Source organism: Rattus norvegicus, chromosome 11 (assembly GCF_036323735.1).
Source record: "Rattus norvegicus strain BN/NHsdMcwi chromosome 11, GRCr8, whole genome shotgun sequence".
Taxonomy (NCBI): Eukaryota; Metazoa; Chordata; class Mammalia; order Rodentia; family Muridae; genus Rattus; species Rattus norvegicus.
The window spans coordinates 30,895,580-30,908,665 of record NC_086029.1 but is presented as its reverse complement, the minus strand read 5'-3'; positions in this window follow the sequence as shown (position 1 = coordinate 30,908,665).

The window sequence follows — 13,086 nt, the reverse complement described above, 5'->3', positions numbered from 1 at the left end:
ATTTTAAGTACTAATAATAATTGCCAATAATATTGGCAAAATTACATTAAGAGATATTTTGTTCCAGAACTATAGCATTTGATGAGGTCCAGGAACAATCATAGCACTTCAAACTGAAATATCATTCATTCTGTTTTTAATATTGGAATACAAAGTGTGTTTTGCCTAAGAATAATAATTTTACCACTTACAGCATGTATAAGTCAAAGTTCTCTAGAGGATAAGAACTGATGAAATGAATATATATTTATATTATAGTTACATACGTTAATATATTATTTTAATGCTATAGAGAGGGGGATTTATTAGAATGACGTATGGGTCATGGTCCAGCTAGTCTAACAGTGGATGTCTACCAACTTAAAGTCCAAGAAATCACAAGGCTGGGTGTCTCAGCTAGCACTAGAATCCCCATGAAGGGTTAAAGTTGCCAGAGAGAGCAAAGGCAAGAAGGGAAGGTGAACAAACCTCCTTCTTCATGTGTTTCACGAAAGCTGTCAGGGGAAGATGGTGATGTCCCTTGAGGGACATTCTTTTAGTATCTGAAAATCACATGATAAAGAAATTGAGGCAAACACAAATATCTGTCCCCATGGACATACCAAGTCATTAGAGTTTTAGTTAACTCCAGACACAGTCAAGTTGATAATCAAAAATAGCCATCACAAGTCAACCTAATATATAATCTATCTCCTAATGCTATGATTAATTTCCAAATAAAAACAAAAACCAAGTCATAATTATGCCTACCATGATATAACTATCCCACATGATACCTCAAATGCATTATAAATTTTGGAACAGATGGCAATATCTCTTGAGGGACATTCTTTTAGTATCTGAGAACTTAAATATTGTAACCACTGGGGTTGGGGATTTAGCTCAGCGGTAGAGCGCTTGCCTAGCGAGTGCAAGGCCCTGGGTTCAGTCCCCAGCTCCGGAAAGAAAAAAAAAGAAAGAAAAGAAAAAAATATTGTAACCACCGATATTCCCACAATGGATGTCACATGATAGAGAAATCAAGGAAAACATGAATATCTGTACAAATACATTCCTTTAAAATATAGAAACGCTCATGTCAATTATAACCCTCATTTCTGCAATTGGTCACATGGCTTCATTTGTATTTCTAACTACCTTCCTTTATTACCCATTTTGTATTTCCTCCACCCTTGGCCAGCACATCAGCAGATCCTGGTTATTTTCCTGGGGGAAGGACCCATCCCTTCATTCCAGAAAAGTCTGTGCCATTTGTCATACTATCTGAATTAGGTTGTATTTTCCTGTTGACTTTAACCACAAGACATGATAGTGCCAAGACCCACCCTAAAGGATCTCCTGCATTCCAAACAGAATCTTTCTTACTTTTATGTAGAGGAGAACTCCAATTGGTTCTCCCTTGGTAATCTGGATAAACCACCCCTTCTACCACTATCATTCTTTACTTAGTCCAAAGTGGCCAGAGGGAAGTCAGAGCTTCCAGTCCAATGGAATCTTTGTTGTTTCTCCTAGAACGGGTGCCCCCACCATAGAAACAAAACTTCTAGGCCAGCAGAAGTCCAGGTCACAAGAGCAGAAAGCAAGTTTTTCTACTGGGTCACTAAAGGTGATATTATGTAGAACTATTCCATTTTCCACCCCTGATTCTTGACCCTATGTATCCTAGCTATATTATACCATATATTAGACATATATCCTAGAAACTATACCATTTTCCACCTCTTGATTCTTGAACCTATGCATCCTGGCTATATTATACCACATATTGGACACAGATTCAAAGCTTTTTACCACCTTTTGATAACCCTGCCCCAAGCTGATGCTACCAAATTGGGATGTCTTCAAAAGGTCATTCTATCTTTCTATTAAGCCAGCTGCTTCAAGATTGTGGGAAACATGGTAGAACAGTGTATCCCACAATCATAGGCCCACTTCAACACCTCTCCGGCTGTGAAACAAGTTCCTTGGTCAGAAACAATATTCTATGGAATACCATGACAGTGGATAAGGTATTCCGTAAGTCCATTATGGATGGTAGTTTGAGGGTAAAGGAAATAATCAAACTTTCCAGGGTCCGAGAGAGCTTATGGAAGTCATATTATTAATAGTTTTTTGTCTGAAGTCTGACAATAGGTCCAGTGGATTCCTGAACTCACCCTACTGCAATTATATCCCTTGTCTCAGGATGCATGATTGGGACGGATATGTTTAGAAGTTGGCAGAATGCCCACATTGGTTCCCTGGCCCATAGTGTGAGGGCTATTATGGTCAGAAAGAATAAATGGAAGCCTTTAGAATTGCCTCTACCAGAGAAAATAGTGAACTAAAAGCATTATCACACCCCTAGAGGAATTACAGAAGTAACAGTGGCACCATCTAATGCTCGTAAGATGCAGGGGTGGTGGAACCCGACCCATGTCACTTTACGTCATCTGTGTGACCAGTCAGAAAACCATGAAGAACATGTAACTACAGGAAACTCAATCAAGTAGTGAGTCTACTTCAGCTGCTGTACTAGATGTGGTACCCTGACTAACATGTTTCCTAGTACACAATAAGCAGGTTTGATCTATCAAATGCCTTTCTATTGATAGTTGTTAATAAGGACCACCAAAAGTAATGTGTTTAAAAAAAACAAATATTGTTGACAGCACAGAGAAAAGGGGGTGATTGTACATTGTTAGTAGAAATCCCCATCCCAATACCCACACAAGATGGGACTCCTACAGAGTCCAACAGTCATGGGATCTGCCGTGCCCTGCTAGAGACATTCTTCTGGTCTGCACTTCCCCCAGCACCCAAGAAAGAATGGCCTGCCCACAGCCCTGTCTGACCCCAGGAGATGACTCTAACCAGGGACATAGGAGGCCTGCTCTAACCAGAGACAGCATTGTATGCCCTCCAGGATGCCTGCTCTAACCCCAGACACACAGACCCACTTTTCTCTGAGGTTACCTGCTCCAATCCAAGGCACTCAAGCCAGTTAATACCAGAAACAACCCAGATGGCTAAAGGCAAGAGCCAAAATATAATTTTAAAAAAGACAATTCAATTTGACACCATCACAACCCAGTTCTCCTACCAAAGCAAGCCCTGGATACAACCAACAGAATACATCTCAGGCATAGAAGATACTGACACATTGGTCAAAGGAAATGTCAAGTGTAAAAAGTTCCCAAGCAAAAGCATCCAGGAAATTTGGAACAATGAAAAGACCAAACCTAAGAATAATAGAAATAGCCCGGCCCGCAGCAGCTCTCTGCTCCCAGACCCGGTGAGAGAGAGACCCAACCGCCTGGTCAGGTGGGCACTCCTGAGGCTGCAGAGCGGAAGAGACCACCAACACTGCTCACCCCTGCCCACATCCCTGGCCCAAGAGGAAACTGTATAAGGCCTCTGGGCTCCCGTGGGGGAGGGCCCAGGAGCGGCAGGACTTCTGCGCCTGAGACACCGCCGGAACCTGAAAGAAACAGACCGGATAAACAGTTCTCTGCACCCAAATCCCGTGGGAGGGAGAGCTAAACCTTCAGAGAGGCAGACAAGCCTGGGAAACCAGAAGAGACTGCTCCCTGCACACACATCTCGGACGCCAGAGGAAAAAGCCAAAGACCATCTGGAACCCTGGTGCACTGAAGCTCCCGGAAGGGGCAGCACAGGTCTTCCTGGTTGCTGCCGCTGCAGAGAGCCCCTGGGCAGCACCCCACGAGCGAACCTGAGCCTCGGGACCACAGGTAAGACCAAATTTTCTGCTGCAAGAAAGCTGCCTGGTGAACTCAAGACACAGGCCCACAGGAACAGCTGAAGACCTGTAGAGAGGAAAAACTACACGCCCGAAAGCAGAACACACTGTCCCCATAACTGACTGAAAGAGAGGAAAACAGGTCTACAGCACTCCTGACACACAGGCTTATAGGTCAGTCTAGCCACTGTCAGAAATAGCAGAACAAAGTAACACTAGAGATAATCTGATGGCGAGAGGCAAGCGCAGGAACCCAAGCAACAGAAACCAAGACTGCATGCCATCATCGGAGCCCAATTCTCCCACCAAAACAAACATGGAATATCCAAACACACCAGAAAAGCAAGATCTAGTTTCAAAATCATATTTGATCATGATGCTGGAGGACTTCAAGAAAGACATGAACACACTTAGGGAAACACAGGAAATCATTAATAAACAAGTAGAAGCCTACAGAGAGGAATGGCAAAAATCCCTGAAAGAATTCCAGGAAAACACAATCAAACAGATGAAGGAATTAAAAATGGAAATAGAAGCAATCAAGAAAGAACACATGGAAACAACCCTGGATATAGAAAACCAAAAGAAGAGACAAGGAGCTGTAGATATAAGCTTCACCAACAGAATACAAGAGATGGAAGAGAGAATCTCAGGAGCAGAAGATTCCATAGAAATCATTGACTCAACTGTCAAAGATAATGTAAAGCGGAAAAAGCTACTGGTCCAAAACATACAGGAAATCCAGGACTCAATGAGAAGATCAAACCTAAGGATAATAGGTATAGAAGAGAGTGAAGACTCCCAGCTCAAAGGACCAGTAAATATCTTCAACAAAATCATAGAAGAAAACTTCCCTAACCTAAAAAAAGAGATACCCATAGGCATACAAGAAGCCTACAGAACTCCAAATAGATTGGACCAGAAAAGAAACACCTCCCGTCACATAATTGTCAAAACACCAAACGCACAAAATAAAGAAAGAATATTAAAAGCAGTAAGGGAAAAAGGTCAAGTAACATATAAAGGGAGACCTATCAGAATCACACCAGACTTCTCGCCAGAAACTATGAAGGCCAGAAGATCCTGGACTGATGTCATACAGACCCTAAGAGAACACAAATGCCAGCCCAGGTTACTGTATCCAGCAAAACTCTCAATTAACATTGATGGAGAAACCAAGATACTCCATGACAAAACCAAATTTACACAATATCTTTCTACAAATCCAGCACTACAAAGGATAATAAATGGTAAAGCCCAACATAAGGAGGCAAGCTATACCCTAGAAGAAGCAAGAAACTAATCGTCTTGGCAACAAAACAAAGAGAATGAAAGCACACAAACATAACCTCACATCCAAATATGAATATAAAGGGAAACAATAATCACTATTCCTTAATATCTCTCAATATCAATGGCCTCAACTCCCCAATAAAAAGACATAGATTAACAAACTGGATACGCAACGAGGACCCCGCATTCTGCTGCCTACAGGAAACACACCTCAGAGACAAAGACAGACACTACCTCAGAGTGAAAGGCTGGAAAACAACTTTCCAAGCAAATGGTCAGAAGAAGCAAGCTGGAGTAGCCATTCTAATATCAAATAAAATCAATTTCCAACTAAAAGTCATCAAAAAAGATAAGGAAGGACACTTCATATTCATCAAAGGAAAAATCCACCAAGATGAACTCTCAATCCTAAATATCTATGCCCCAAATACAAGGGCACCTACATACGTAAAAGAAACCTTACTAAAGCTCAAAACACACATTGCACCTCACACAATAATAGTGGGAGATTTCAACACCCCACTCTCATCAATGGACAGATCATGGAAACAGAAATTAAACAGTGATGTCGACAGACTAAGAGAAGTCATGAGCCAAATGGACTTAACGGATATTTATAGAACATTCTATCCTAAAGCAAAAGGATATACCTTCTTCTCAGCTCCTCATGGTACTTTCTCCAAAATTGACCATATAATTGGTCAAAAAACGGGCCTCAACAGGTACAGAAAGATAGAAATAATCCCATGGGTGCTATCGGACCACCACGGCCTAAAACTGGTCTTCAATAACAATAAGGGAAGAATGCCCACATATACGTGGAAATTGAACAATGCTCTACTCAATGATAACCTGGTCAAGGAAGAAATAAAGAAAGAAATTAAAAACTTTTTAGAATTTAATGAAAATGAAGATACAACATACTCAAACTTATGGGACACAATGAAAGCTGTGCTAAGAGGAAAACTCATAGCGCTGAGTGCCTGCAGAAAGAAACAGGAAAGAGCATATGTCAGCAGCTTGACAGCACACCTAAAAGCTCTAGAACAAAAAGAAGCAAATACACCCAGGAGGAGTAGAAGGCAGGAAATAATCAAACTCAGAGCTGAAATCAACCAAGTAGAAACAAAACGGACCATAGAAAGAATCAACAGGACCAAAAGTTGGTTCTTTGAGAAAATCAACAAGATAGATAAACCCTTAGCCAGACTAACGAGAGGACACAGAGAGTGCGTCCAAATTAACAAAATCAGAAATGAAAAGGGAGACATAACTACAGATTCGGAGGAAATTCAAAAAATCATCAGATCTTACTATAAAAACCTATATTCAACAAAATTTGAAAATCTTCAGGAAATGGACAATTTCCTAGACAGATACCAGGTATCAAAGTTAAATCAGGAACAGATAAACCAGTTAAACAACCCCATAACTCCTAAGGAAATAGAAGCAGTCATTAAAGGTCTCCCAACCAAAAAGAGCCCAGGTCCAGATGGGTTTAGTGCAGAATTCTATCAAACCTTCATAGAAGACCTCATACCAATATTATCCAAACTATTCCACAAAATTGAAACAGATGGAGCCCTACCGAATTCCTTCTACGAATCTACAATTACTCTTATACCTAAACCACACAAAGACACAACAAAGAAAGAGAACTTCAGACCAATTTCCCTTATGAATATCGACGCAAAAATACTCAATAAAATTCTGGCAAACCGAATTCAAGAGCACATCAAAACAATCATCCACCATGATCAAGTAGGCTTCATCTCAGGCATGCAGGGATGGTTTAATATACGGAAAACCATCAACGTGATCCATTATATAAACAAACTGAAAGAACAGAACCACATGATCATTTCATTAGATGCTGAGAAAGCATTTGACAAAATTCAACACCCCTTCATGATAAAAGTCCTGGAAAGAATAGGAATTCAAGGCCCATACCTAAACATAGTAAAAGCCATATACAGCAAACCAGTTGCTAACATTAAACTAAATGGAGAGAAACTTGAAGCAATCCCACTAAAATCAGGGACTAGACAAGGCTGCCCACTCTCTCCCTACTTATTCAATATAGTTCTTGAAGTTCTAGCCAGAGCAATCAGACAAAAAAAGGAGATCAAAGGGATACAGATCGGAAAAGAAGAGGTCAAAATATCACTATTTGCAGATGATATGATAGTATATTTAAGTGATCCCAAAAGTTCCACCAGAGAACTACTAAAGCTGATAAACAACTTCAGCAAAGTGGCTGGGTATAAAATTAACTCAAATAAATCAGTTGCCTTCCTCTATACAAAAGAGAAACAAGCCGAGAAAGAAATTAGGGAAACGACACCCTTCATAATAGACCCAAATAATATAAAGTACCTCGGTGTGACTTTAACCAAGCAAGTAAAAGATCTGTACAATAAGAACTTCAAGACACTGAAGAAAGAAATTGAAGAAGACCTCAGAAGATGGAAAGATCTCCCATGCTCATGGATTGGCAGGATTAATATAGTAAAAATGGCCATTTTACCAAAAGCAATCTACAGATTCAATGCAATCCCCATCAAAATACCAATCCAATTCTTCAAAGAGTTAGACAGAACAATTTGCAAATTCATCTGGAATAACAAAAAACCCAGGATAGCTAAAGCTATCCTCAACAATAAAAGGACTTCAGGGGGAATCACTATCCCTGAACTCAAGCAGTATTACAGAGCAATAGTGATAAAAACTGCATGGTATTGGTACAGAGACAGACAGATAGACCAATGGAATAGAATTGAAGACCCAGAAATGAACCCACACACCTATGGTCACTTGATTTTTGACAAAGGAGCCAAAACCATCCAATGGAAAAAAGATAGCATTTTCAGCAAATGGTGCTGGTTCAACTGGAGGGCAACATGTAGAAGAATGCAGATCGATCCATGCTTATCACCCTGTACAAAGCTTAAGTCCAAGTGGATCAAGGACCTCCACATCAAACCAGACACACTCAATCTAATAGAAGAAAAACTAGGGAAGCATCTGGAACACATGGGCACTGGAAAAAATTTCCTGAACAAAACACCAATGGCTTATGCTCTAAGATCAAGAATTGACAAATGGGATCTCATAAAACTGCAAAGCTTCTGTAAGGCAAAGGACACTGTGGTTAGGACAAAACGGCAACCAACAGATTGGGAAAAGATCTTTACCAACCCTACAACAGATAGAGGCCTTATATCCAAAATATACAAAGAACTCAAGAAGTTAGACCGCAGGGAAACAAATAACCCTATTAAAAAATGGGGTTCAGAGCTAAACAAAGAATTCACAGCTGAGGAATGCCGAATGGCTGAGAAACACCTAAAGAAATGTTCAACATCTTTAGTCATAAGGGAAATGCAAATCAAAACAACCCTGAGATTTCACCTCACACCAGTGCGATTGGCTAAGATCAAAAACTCAGGTGACAGCAGATGCTGGCGAGGTTGTGGAGAAAGAGGAACACTCCTCCATTGTTGGTGGGATTGCAGACTGGTAAAACCATTCTGGAAATCAGTCTGGAGGTTCCTCAGAAAATTGGACATTGAACTGCCTGAGGATCCAGCTATACCTCTCTTGGGCATATACCCAAAAGATGCCTCAACATATAAAAGAGACACGTGCTCCACTATGTTCATCGCAGCCTTATTTATAATAGCCAGAAAATGGAAAGAACCCAGATGCCCTTCAACAGAGGAATGGATACAGAAAATGTGGTACATCTACACAATGGAATACTACTCAGCTATCAAAAACAACGAGTTTATGAAATTCGTAGGCAAATGGTTGGAACTGGAAAATATCATCCTGAGTGAACTAACCCAATCACAGAAAGACATACATGGTATGCACTCATTGATAAGTGGCTATTAGCCCAAATGCTTGAATTACCCTAGATCCCTAGAACAAACGAAACTCAAGACGGATGATCAAAATGTGAATGCTTCACTCCTTCTTTAAATGAGGAAAAAGAATACCCTTGGCAGGGAAGGGAGAGGCAAAGATTAAAACAGACACAGAAGGAACACCCATTCAGAGCCTGCCCCACATGTGGCCCATACATATACAGCCACCCAATTACACAAGATGGATGAAGCAATGCAGGCCGACAGGAGCCGGATGTAGATCTCTCCTGAGAGACACAGCCAGAATACAGCAAATACAGAGGCGAATGCCAGCAGCAAACCACTGAACTGAGAATAGGTCCCCTATTGAAGGAATCAGAGAAAGAACTGGAAGAGCTTGAAGGGTCTCGAGACCCCAAAAGTACAACAATGCCAAGCAACCAGAGCTTCCAGGGACTAAGCCACTACCTAAAGACTATACATGGACTGACCCTGGACTCTGACCCCATAGGTAGCAATGAATATCCTAGTAAGAGCACCAGTGGAAGGGGAAGCCCTGGGTCCTGCTAAGACTGAACCCCCAGTGAACTAGTCTATGGGGGGAGGGCGGCAATGGTGGGAGGGTTGGGAGGGGAACACCCATAAGGAAGGGGAGGGGGGAGGGGGATGTTTGCCCGGAAACCGGGAAAGGGAATAACACTCGAAATGTATATAAGAAATACTCAAGTTAATAAAAAAAAAAAATAAAGTGGAAGACAAAAAAAAAATAAATATAATTGACATAAAATATAAGGATATATAGAGCAACAAGTCTAAACTAGATACATTTATACAGAAACTTGACTCAGACTCCAAACTCTTCAGCAGCCATATTTAAAAGAATAGCACAGATCACTGATGGAGGAAGAATTTTGTATAGTATGAGACTTTTAGATAATAGATGCCCAATAAACATTGAGAAGTATTCTGTTCCCAGTTAATGTATATTACTGGTACAGCTATTAAAAACAAATAAACAGGATTCTTCAATTAAAAAAAAAAAGAATAATAGAAATAGAAAGGGGTGAAGAGTCCACGTTCAAAGGACTTGAAAAATCTTCAAAAAATCATAGAATAAAACTTCCCTAACCTAAAGAAAGAGATGGCAATAAAAGTATGAGATGCCTAGGAATAGATTGGACCACAAAAGAAAATCCTACTGGCATGTAATAACCAAAATACTAAGTGTACAGAACAAAGAAAGAATATTCAAATCTATAAGGGGAAAAGTTCAACTAACATATAAAGGCAGACCTATCAGAATTACTCCTGACTTCTCAACAAAGACTAAAAGCCAGAAGATCCTGAACATATGTCTTACAGACCCTAGGAGACCACAGATGCCAGCCTAGACTATTATACCCAGCAAAATTCTCAATCACCATAGATGGAGAAACCAAGATATTCCATGACAAAACCAAATTTAAACAATGTCTTTCTATTAATCCAGCCCTAAAGAGGATATTAGAAGGAAAACACAATACGAGTAGGATTAACATAGTGAGAATGGCCATCTACCAAAAGCAATCTATATAGATTTGATGCAATTCCCTTCAAACTTCTAACACGATTCTTCACAAACATGAAAGCAATTATCAACTTCATATGGAAAGGCAAAAAGTCCTGGGATATCCAAAACAATCACGAACAATAAAGAACTTCTGGAGGAATCACTGTCTCTCAAGCTGACTTCAAGCTCTAGTACAGAGCAATGGTGATTAAAAACTAAAACATAGCAAAACACAAGGTATTGGTACAGAAGCAGACAAGTTGATAAATGGAATAGAATCGAAGACCCACAAATAAAACCACACACCTATGGACATTTGATCTTCGACAAAGAAGCCAAAAACATACAGTGTTTAAAAAGATAGCATCTTCAACAAAAGGTGCTGGTGTAATTGATGTATACTTATCATCCTGTACAAAGTTCAAGTCCAAATGGATCAAGAACCTCAACATAAAACCAGATTCAGAATAAATAGAAGAATCTAATAGAAGAGAAAATAGAGGAAAATTTCCTGGACAGAATACCAATGGCTCAGGCTCTAAGTTCAACAATTGATAAACGGGACTTCTGGAAACATTGTGTCAAACTGACAAAAACTGACTACTACACTACCATTTCTATTTATATGAGTCAAGGTGGAGAATACTGTGTTGTTCGAAACAAACCAGGGACAAAAAGACAAGTGTCATATTGTCTTACTTGTAGTACAATATAGAACAGCTGATCTCTCAGAGATAGAATGGTGGTTTACTGGAATCTCATGTAGGTCATATATAGTTCATGTAGTCATGACATCCAGGGTAATTCAAGCTGTCCCTAAATTCCTGATTCTTCTGCTTGAGCCACTGAAGTTCTAAGACTATAGATGTGTACCACCATGCCTAGCCTATAGTTGATCAATTGGTAGGATGCCTCAAGTTATAGAGTAGATTAAGAGTTTGTGGGAGTTTTTTGAGAGGGAAAAATAAAAGAATTGTCTGAAGCTCTGGGAGTGAATGGGTATGAATCAAGGCTCTTAAAATTGTCCCTGCCTATCTTTAGTCATAAGAGAAATGCAAATCAAAACAACCCTGAGATTTCACCTCACACCAGTGAGAATGGCTAAGATCAAAAACTCAGGTGACAGCAGATGCTGGCGAGGATGCGGAGAAAGAGGAACACTCCTCCATTGTTGGTGGGATTGCAGACTGGTACAACCATTCTGGAAATCAGTCTGGAGATTCCTCAGAAAATTGGACATTGAACTACCTGAGGATCCAGCTATACCTCTCTTGGGCATTTACCCAAAAAATGCCCCAACATATAACAAAGACACGTACTCCACTATGTTCATAGCAGCCTTATTTATAATAGCCAGAAGCTGGAAAGAACCCAGATGCCCTTCAACAGAGGAATGGATACAGAAAATGTGGTACATCTACACAATGGGATACTACTCAGCTATCAAAAACAATGACTTTATGAAATTCGTAGGCAAATGGTTGGAACTGGAAAATATCATCCTGAGTGAGCTAACCCAATCACAGAAAAACACACATGGTATGCACTCATTGATAAGTGGCTATTAGCCCAAATGCTTGAATTACCCTAGATGCCTAGAACAAATGAAACTCAAGACTGATGATCAAAATGTGAATGCTTCACTCCTTCTTTAAAAGGGGAACAAGAATACCCTTGGCAGGGAATAGAGAGGCAAAGATTAAAACAGAGACTGAAGGAACACCCATTCAGAGCCTGCCCCACATGTGGCCCATACATATACAGCCATCCAATTAGACAAGATGGATGAAGCAAAGAAGTGCAGGCCGACAGGAGCCGGATGTAGATCGCTCCTGAGAGACACAGCCAGAATACAGCAAATACAGAGGCGTATGCCAGCAGCAAACCACTGAACTGAGAATAGGACCCCCGTTGAAGGAATCAGAGAAAGAACTGGAAGAGCTCGAAGGGGCTCGAGACCCTCTATGAACAACAATGCCAAGCAACCAGAGCTTCCAGGGACTAAGCCACTACCTAAAGACTATACATGGACTGACCCTGGACTCTGACCTCATAGGTAGTAATGAATATCCTAGTAAGAGCACCAGTGGAAGGGGAAGCCCTGGGTCCTGCTAAGACTGAACCCCCAGTGAACTAGATTGTTGGGGGGAGGGTGGCAATGGGGGGAGGATGGGGAGGGGAACACCCATAAAAAAGAGGAGGGGGAGGGATTAGGGGGATGTTTGCCCGGAAGCCGGGAAAGGGAATAACACTCGAAATGTAAATAAGAAATACTCAAGTTAATAAAAAATAAAAAAAAGAATTGCCCCTGCCTGATGGAACTTCTTACCATTTAATTCACATGTCTGCATGCCCCAACACCTACGAGCCATGTGTATATTTATATATTCGAGGTCCATCCACAAGCAGAATGCCTGCATCAAGTGATTTCTATCTTCCCAGGAGGGTTTCTGTTGTTACCAATGTATGTGTTCTTTTTAATCCTTCAGGAAGATTTACTGAAGAGTACAGTACACTAATACATATTGATTGAGACCTTTGACACTACTCAGAGATTAAAGGCTACAGCCTTCTTTCTTTTAAAAACCAATTTACATATCATTCTTAATCCCATGAGAAGGTTATTTATTATAATA